The sequence below is a fragment of the Suricata suricatta genome, chromosome 11, assembly GCF_006229205.1.
Source record: "Suricata suricatta isolate VVHF042 chromosome 11, meerkat_22Aug2017_6uvM2_HiC, whole genome shotgun sequence".
In the NCBI taxonomy this organism is placed as follows: Eukaryota; Metazoa; Chordata; class Mammalia; order Carnivora; family Herpestidae; genus Suricata; species Suricata suricatta.
Genome location: NC_043710.1, coordinates 59,361,094 through 59,370,680, shown reverse-complemented (window position 1 = coordinate 59,370,680; position 9,587 = coordinate 59,361,094). Strand labels below are relative to the sequence as shown.

Here is a 9,587-nt window from a genome sequence, read left to right as displayed (position 1 = left end):
AACACATTTTTTACATTCTTTTGGGCCACCAGAAAAAGATTCTGAGATATGTGACAAATTAATATATAGTTTTATATGGTTTAGCTCTTCCCTTGAAGTCTTCTAGGTAATTTTTTCCTTATCTATGAGAAAACCTTTAGAATATCATAAGAAAACTCATCGCTTTCTTGTAGGATTCGGCATTCTTAGCATGCTGTTTGCACCAACCTCCACCCACCCCTGCGTGCTCCAATATCTAGTGTTAGCATTTAAAACTTAAAGATATCAAAGTCATAGACTTCTTGAGCAAAAAGCTTTCATTCTAACTCTCTCCTCCAGCACTGTGTCTTGAATTGGCCATGGTTAGGTGGTTGACTCAGATTAATAGAAGGAGTCAGACGGAACTTTGATTCTGTCCCAGTATACCATGTACTTCTTTGTCCTTTCTTTATTTGGGGAGACTCTCTGTGATCTGTTAATGAGTTCAGAGCTTAGTCTTATGAAAAGTTGCCATGGATGTTGATGAAGAAGATCTGACACTGATATATGGGTCAGAGTAGAAGCAAAAATCCTCACTGAATTAACTGAAGAGCAGGATTGGCCTTCTGAATTTTACTCCACTCCTGTCTCCCCTATTCATAATCTTTGTGTATAATAGAATGTTAGAGCTGCAGGTACTCTGGTGATCTTTTGGTCCAGTTCCAAATTGCCTATAAGGACCTTTTGGGATCTTCTGCCTGGGAGCTTTGCTGTTCTTTATAGATAAGAAACTGAAACCTAAAAGATGCAAATGATTTGCCCAAGGTCATATAAGGTGTCATAGCAAAGCCAGACGTGTACACAGGTGTCCTAATTCCTATCCTAGTGGAGGATTTTTATCACACTAATGGATTTAACTTCATTTCTGTCTTCAATGAAGCTCTGCTCTCACAGTCTGTGTTTTAAGATAGTGAAATGTTGTTAAGAGTGGTTTGACTTTGAGAATAAACCAGAACCTGAAGGGTTAATAGAAACTGAACAGTGAAGGGAGGTTCTTTCTCCTCTCCCTGACTGGGGAGCTGCTGGGCTGTTTCACTTGCACCGCATGTGTTCCATTATGGTGTAATGATGTAATTACCAGTAATGCTGCTAGAGTAGTGGTGGAGAGGCAGCATTAAGGAAAAGACCAGACCAGTTCTCTCCTAAGAGCCATTTCAGCCTACTTCAGTCTATTAGATTGAAGATGCTGGAAGGCGAATGGCTTCAGCAGAGGAAAAGGTCAGATTTAAAAGCTTTTCTGGGGATGGTATTTATTGTTGCTGTTTTGACCTTCAGAAAAGTCCCCTGTGTGTTTGTCCTTGATTCTTGCCTTTCCCATTAATGCTTGAAACTACATTGCTGGCTAGGCCAGGTCTTTGGCATAGATGGTTTTGTATACGGTGTTATTTGAGAAGGTGTAGCCCCCATCCAGATTACTAGGCCCATCACCTTTCATACCATTATAGTGTCAGAAGTCTTTTTCACTCTTTTGAATATTTTAGTTTTCAGCATCACTGTACATATATGTATAAAATATTATATATAAGCTACATGTATATTACATAATATATATAATATATATACATATATGTACACACTCTTCTATAAATATACTTAGATGTAAACAACTTACAAGGTAATACTTTAAAATACAGAAAGATAAGAAATAGGACCTAATGACTTGGGCACATCACTTAATCTTTATGTGCATTTTTTCTGAAACATACAGCTTGCCACCTGATGATTATGCAGAGGTAATCATGGTCTTGGAAACATGACAGACTGTTAGAAAAGTCTTCTCTCTGGGGGTGGGAGTGGCCACTCTTCTTTCAGTGATGTCATGTACCTGCTGGAACCAAGACACTGGGCTGATATGGAGTATAAGACCTACAGAATGGGAAGATGTCAGTTCCTACTCTCAGGTAACTTTAACTTTTTGTTATTTTGATGAACACAAAGGAAAACATTGGTTAGAATTATAAAAGTAGGGGCACCTGGGTGGCTCAGTTGGTTAAGCAACCAATTTTGGCTCAGGGCATGATTTTGTGGTTCGTGAGTTCAAGCCCCATATCAGGCTCTGTTCTGACAGCTCAGAGCCTGCTTTGGATTCTGTGTCTCCTCTCTCTGCCTCTTCCGCTTGAGCTGTCTTTCAAAAATGAATAAACATTTAAAAAAATGTTTTTTAAACTGTAGAAAAGTAGCTTTGATGTAGGTTATAAGAAGGGAAAAAAGAGTTTTGCTTACTTCAGTGCTTCTCAGAGTGAGTTCCGAGGATCACTAGTATCAGCATCATATAGGTGCCTATTGGAAGTGCAAGTTCTTGGAGCACCTGCCTGGCTCATTTGATTGAGAGTTTGACTCTTTTCTTTTTTTAATGTTTTTATTTACTTTTGATACAGAGAGAGACAGAGCATGGGAAGGGGGAAGGGCAGAGAGAGAGGGAGACAACAGAATCTGAAGCAGGCTCCAGGCTCTGAGCTGTCAGCACAGAGCCTGATGTGGGGCTTGAGCCCATGAATGTGAGATCATGACCTGAGCTGAAGTCAGAGGCTTACCTGCTGAGCCACCCAGGCGCCCCTGGGAGTTTGACTCTTGATGTCGACTTGAGTTGTGATTTTGCAGTCCTAGAAGAGAGCCCTGTTTCAGGCTCTGTACTGGGCATGGAGCCTGCTTGGGATTCTTTCTCTCCCTTTCTCTCTGCCCTTCCCTTGCTCTGGCATATGCTCTCTCCCTCTTTCTCGAAAATAAACATTAAAAAAAGAAGTGCAAATTCTCAAACCCCAAGCTAGTTAGTTCTACTGAACCATACATTGTAGGGATGGGAGCCAATAATCGGTGTCTTATAACCCCTCTAGTGATTGAGATGCATACTGAAATTTGAGAACCACTCCCTATTTTGTGATTTAGTATTGAGCCCTTTGATAATGTAAAGTCCCTTATGATTATCTAGCACTGCAGTGTCCAATACAGGAGCCACTAGCCACAGGGATATTTAAATTTAAATACACTAAAACTAAGTAATATTATAAATCTAGTTTCTTGGCTGAACTGGTCACATTATAAGTGCTCAAGAGACACATATGGCTAGTGTCTACCATACTGGACAGTGCAGATATAAACATTTCTGTCATCACAGAAATTAATGGTGAGCTCAGGGCAATCATCCTCAACCTTTAGTATGAATCAGATCACTTGGATGACTTAATAAACACAAATTGCTAAACTCTACTACAAGGATTTCTGATTCAGTAGGTCTGGGGTTTGGCTAGAGAAATTATTTTTCTAATTTTTCTAAATTTTCAGGTCATGCAGATGCTGCTGATCCAGGGAGCACACTTTGAGAACTGCTGGTCTAGAGTAAGGATTCTTGAGTTGAAACCTGTAAATCTCCTACAGTTGAGGCAAAAATATTGCATATATCCACATAATAAAAGTTACAGGAGGAATGCTCACTCATTTAAGCCTCTGACTCTTGATTTCACCTCAGGCACGATCTCAAGGTTGTGAGACTGAGCTCTGCATCGGGCTCTGTGCTGACGCATGAAGCCTGCTTGAGATTCTTTCTCTGCTTCTCTTTCTCTTTCTCTCTCTCTCTCTCTCTCTCTCTCTCTCTCTGTCAAAATAAATAAGCATTAAAAAATGTTATCGGATATAGAGCCCATCCATAGTTTTAATCTCTTAGTTTTTGGCTCATAGTTTTTGAAAGAAAACTTTTTTAAAGTTTATTTTGAGAGAGAATGAGTGAGTGCACACAAGTGGGGGGGAACAGAAGGGGGGAGGGAGAGACGGAGGGAGGGAGGGGGAGAGAGAGAGAATCTCAGGCAGACTCCATACTGTCAGCAGAGCCCCATGTTGGGCTTGAACTCAAAAACTGAAATCATGAGCTGAGCCAAAATCAAGAGTCAGATGTGTAACTGACTAAACCACCTAGGTGTCCCAAAAGAAAAATGATTTTATTAAAAAAAAAAAAAAAAAGTAGGCTCTAAGAACAGAGGGTTAGTACAGGACCTTCAGTGTCCTGGTGGTAATTTTTTCCTTCTCAGTGATGTGAACAGCGACTCCCATGTCTGACACTGCATTCCTATCCAAGCATTCAGAATGGCTTGTGAGACAGTTTCAAACAGGTGTTCTGGATCCCTGTTGGGCTCAGAGGGACTCACACCTCCTATATGTTTGTTCGGAGCAGGTGCCACTGACCGCAAAGTCTGTCAGTCAGGTGGGTGTAGCCAATGAGGTCTAGAAAACAGATGAAGTGCTTAACGGTCTTCGGGTCCAACCCAGAGATGACTGGCTCTGTGTAGAAGGAGCCAAACCATTTCTCATATGACAGGTTGGCCACCATGTTCATGAGGGTGTTAAGGCTTGATCTGCCGGGCTTCCTTCAGCTCATAACAGAATTTACAGATTTAGCTGGAACTTGAGGCACTGGGCAACAGTCTGGACATTGGTGGCGGTTTGTATAGCCTGTCACCCAGGGAAGGATCTTCTGGAAGTCCATGGTCAGCAGCTGGGCCTGGATCCTGAAGTTCCTGTTGGCAGCAATGACCACACAGTTCTTCCCCTGTGTGGCCCCTCCATTATAAAACATAATAGACAGGACTGTGGGCTACTGGGACCTCCCGTCGTCACAATTGCAGTCAACCAGCTCAGGCCAGTTAAGGCTAAGCAACCACTCTTGTTGCCTGCTCTCTTAGGTGGGTCAGCAGATCAGTCAGGAAGAGTTTTAGTCACACTTAACAGAAAATCTGAGTAATAGTGACTTAAATTACAAGGATGTTGGTGTTCATTTAGCATAGTAAGAGGGAGGAAGTAAGAGGGTTCTGTCCTTGACTCAAGCATGTTACCAAGAAAACCAGGCACTTTATTTCCCATTTAGAAAACTTATGGTTTTTTTGGTTAGAACTAGATTATATGACCACCTGTCTAGCTCAATTTTGGCAAAGGGAAATTTATTTGCATAATTGCTTTAGACCAATTGTGATTCAACCCCTGGAGCTGAGGGGCCAGGGTTTACCTTTCCTGTGACCACAGAGTACCAGTTCTCTGGAAAAAATATCAGTTCTTTAACAAGGTACAAAGAGAGAAATGGCTATTGTGTTGATAGGGATGTGTGTCTATCTCTGCGAGTGACCTAGAAAACATTGGGAACATCTGTTCTGCATCTTTTCTGCTCATGAGATTGCTTTCAACTTACTAGACACAACTAAGGCCTGGATATGCTCAGCTGTGAAGATTGACTTGGCTCTGTCCTCTCATACCTTACGATAGGTCTGTGAAACATTTCTGCTTGTAATGGGGATGAGGCAGGGTGGGATTTAAGAACCTGATCCAGGCCTCTGGGAATTATGAAGTCAGCCTGAAAGCTAACCCAACCTCTGACTTTGGCCCCCAATTCTAAGAAGAGCTCTTCTCTGGTTCCTTTTGGCCAAGTCCTTGCCTTGCACTTTGATTCTTTAGGGATTCCCATGATTCTTTTTCTCTCACTAGTCCTCTGAGGACTATAGTGCTGGTCCTGAATTTTGGGACCAAACCCTTGGTTTCTGCTGCCAGACTGTCTGCATGCCTGGATCCCTGCTTGTCTCCTCCCATCAGTATGCTTTAGATATTCTGCGAAGTAAAGAGATCATGTCTAAAAGTATACAATTTGAGTCTTCCATATAGAAATGATCAACAAAGCATTGGGAATTAATGAGATCATTGAAGAAGACATAAGGGGAAAGAAGAGAAAAGCTGAGACCAACCCACCCAGTCTACTCAGTCAGATTAAGGGCATGATCAACCATGTTTTTATCTGTAAACTCCACACATCAATAGGCTTACCTATCACACATGAATCAACACACATCAATAGACCTAATAGTGTTCCTGGAGGCCCTAAGAGTCCAGAGTTGCCTGATGAAAGGGCAGAGCTCTCCCCCCCGGGTCCTCTACCCCCCAGAGCTCGAATTTATCTTTTTGTGTCATGGTTCTGCACAACATTTTGTATGTAAAAATAAAGGGTTAAACTTCTTAGAGCTCCAGAGCTGGAAGCTAGAAACAGGTACTAAGCTGTAAACATGTGAAGCAGAAGCATAGTACTTTGCTGTTGTAGGAACAAGAGCTCAGACCCCTTTGTTCTCCTCTGGTTTTAAGCTGACTGTTGCCTTATTTAACAGCTGGATATAGTACACAATTGTTTGCAGCAAAAGCCCTGCAAGTCTGCTTCCTTTAAAAGCTTCTTCCGCAACTTCCCTGCCCCCATCCTCCCAGGACAGAAGTGGACACAGGGGAGAATGTTTCAGTTCCCCTGCTGGGTTGTGGGTCTTCCTTTCACACCCCGTCCAGAACGTCTAGGGAATTTTTACTTTCCACAGTTGCTTACCAGAAACAGTTTGGCAGAGTGTAGTTTGGGGGAGGATGCTCTAGTTAAAGGAGCACACAAAAGCACATGTCCCTGTGACTTGCCATGTGCAAAGAAGGGAGCAAAAGAGCTTTAGTAAAATTGCAGTTCAAGCTAACTCAGGAAAGGAAATGAAGAACAACCAAATATACTGCAGTTTGCATTAGGGCATCTAATCTCTGGCTCTCAATAACACACACTAAGGATTATGACAAAATTTCAGTGTATGTTTGTATATACTTTTTGAAAGTTTTTATCTGGTATTATAATATACTAATACACTGAAGTTGCCTGGTTTTATAGGATAAATTTCAGAAAGTGAAGCTTGGCTGTTAGGGAATAAAAAGGCAACAGAGCAATTCTCAAAGAGGAAGTGCATGAGAATCTGAGGGTTTAGGGGGAAGATTATTTTTGGTTATAAACGATGGCCTTTGTTGAAAGTTGAAAAACATGTTTAGTCCAATCTTCTGAGATTCAGAGAGGGACAGTGACTTGACAGAGTCTCAAAGTTTATTATACAAAGTTAATCCCAGAACTCGGGTCTCTTTACACTCTGTCTACAATGTTGGTCCCAATGCCGAGCCACCCCTCCTGATCCTAGTTTCCCATGGCCTGGTTTCTGCAGCTCACGGCACCTTCTTGATCTGTTGGCCTGGCTTCAGGGGAGATGGGCTACAGCTGGTCTGAAATAGGAAGACTGTAAATGTATTTAAACTCCCAGCATGACCCATTTGCCTTTTTTCCACTGTGATGAATGAAAATGTAGACAAAATGTTTCACAAGATGGACAATTCAAAGAGAATAAGGAAAATGCAGAACAAGGAAGTGTGCGATTTGTTTTTGCTTTAAAAAAGACACATATTTACAGAACTTCTTGATTTTTTTTTTTTTTTTTTTTTTTTTTTTTACCTCTGTCATCTGTGACCCATTCGCCTGTTCAGCCAAGATATTTTGGCTTTTATTCCCTGGGAAACCAGTGGGTGGGTGAATATGGAGGAGCCAAGAGTTAACAAAATACCAGCAGATGCTGGAGCCGAGAGAGAGGATTGTCTTTGGCCTCACAAGCAGAGCTGTATACCCCCATTTCCCATCCACCCAGGCTCCTTTGAAATACACTGCTAAAACTCCCCTGCTTGAGAGGATTTCCCAGTCCTGATAAAGGAAATCTTCACTAACACTTCCTGTCTCTGGGCCATCACGCTTTGCCTTTCTAAGGATGCCCTAAGCACTGTAGGAAATAATAGCATTGTCTTTGAAGTCCAGGCTACTGTTTTGATTCCAGATCCATCCTTGAATCCAACTTTACCATTTACATCTGGGTGATTTTTGATGAATTTAAATTTCTGAACCTGTTTCCTCATCTGTAAAAGAGATAATAGTGCCTGCCCCATCAAATTTGTTAGAATTAAATAAAATAATGTGTATAAAGTGCCTCACATGTTGCCAAACACCTTACTGATATTCAATAAATTAAATACCTTATTGATACTCACTAAATTGCAAGGCTTTTTCAATACCATCATCCCTTTATGTACAGCTTTTTGTCTTCTCTGTGACCAAGAAGTGTGCAGTAGTAGCTTTTTAACTTGATTCTAGAGGCAGGAGAGGCAAAGTGAATTTTTTTCAACTTTAAGGAATAATGTACACAAAACAAATCTGTTTAAGTTCAGCGAGTTTGACAGTTGGCTCGCCCATGAAGTGACTACTGCAGTCAGGATACAGAACATTTCCCTTAGTCCCTCAAAATTCCTTTTGTCCCTTTTCAGTCTGTCCCTTTTTTTTTTCCTCAGCCTCAGGCAAGCATTCATCTGTTGTCAGGTGAGTTTGCATTTTATATGAATAGAATGGCACAATATACACACTTTTGGTTTGGCTTCTTTTAGCATAATGATTTTTAGATGTGTCCTTGTTGGTGTAGAGATCCTTTTTATTACCGAGTAGGATTCCACTCTATGGATATACTCTCTATTGATGGACATTGGGGTTTTTTTCAGTTTCTGGCTCTTTTAAATAAACCTAATACAAACATTCATTTGCATATCTTTGTGTAGATGTATGTTTTCTTTTCTCTTGTGTAAATACCCAGGAGTCAAATGGGCTCAGTTATATGGTAATTGTTTGTTAGACTTTTTAAGAAATTGTTTTCCAAACTGGCTGTGCTCTTGTACATTCCCAGCAACAGCGTATGTGATTTTCAGTTGATCTACTTTCTCATCAACACTCGGTATGGCCAGTCTTCAATTTTAATTCTTCTAATGGGATTACAGGTAACAGTGTATAACTGTGGTTTTAATTTACTTTTTCCTGATGTCTACTAGTTGTTAGCATCTTTTCATGTGCTAACTGACTTTCTGTATAGCTTCTTTTGTGTAGTCTCTGATTAAGGCTTTTGATCATTTTGTATATGGTTTCATTCATCTTCCTGTTACTAAGTTCTAAGAGTTTTTTTTAATGGTCTGGATACCATCATTTTTGTAAGGTAGAAATAGCTGTAATTTTTCTGTTAGTCTTTGAAAACATGTATTTTCTTTCAGTATGGCATGCCTTTTTATTTTCTTTAATGATGTCATGTATCAAGAACTCTAATTCTCAATAAATAAGCGTTCTGAGGTAATTATCCCTCATTTTAATGATGAGGAAAATAAGTCTCAGAAAGATTAAGTATCTTGTTTAAATCTTACAAACAAGATTCAAACCCATGATGGCCATTGCCAAATCTTTATACTTTATACTCTATTACACTGCCATTTTGTTTTCAACATTGCACTGAAATCTGTATTTTAAAAGCCCAGTTGCTGGTGCAGCCACCCTGGAAAACAGTGTGGAGGTTCCTCAAAAAACTAACCATAGAACTCCCCTATGACCCAGCAATAGCACTGCTAGGGATTTACGCAAGGGATACAGAAGTGCTGATGCATAGGGGCACATGTACCCCAATGTTCATAGCGGCACTTTCTACAATAGCCAAATATGGAAAGAGCCTAAATGTCCATCAACTGATGAGTGGATCAAGAAGATGTGGTATATATATACAATGGAGTATTACATGGCAATGAGAAAGAATGATATATGGCCATTTGTAGGAAAGTGGATAGACCCCGAGGGTGTCATGCTAAGCGAAATAAGTCAGGCAGAGAAGGATAGATACCATATGTTTGCATTCATAGGTCTAACAGGAGAGACCTGGCAGGGGACCATGGGGAGAGGAAGG

General features: G+C 40.7%; 1 pseudogene; it reads right to left on the bottom strand.

The window, feature by feature from the left end:
* Positions 1 to 3,993: 3,993 nt before the first annotated feature.
* LOC115272613 overlaps positions 3,994 to 9,587 on the bottom strand; it is a 16,360-nt pseudogene continuing 10,766 nt past the window's right edge.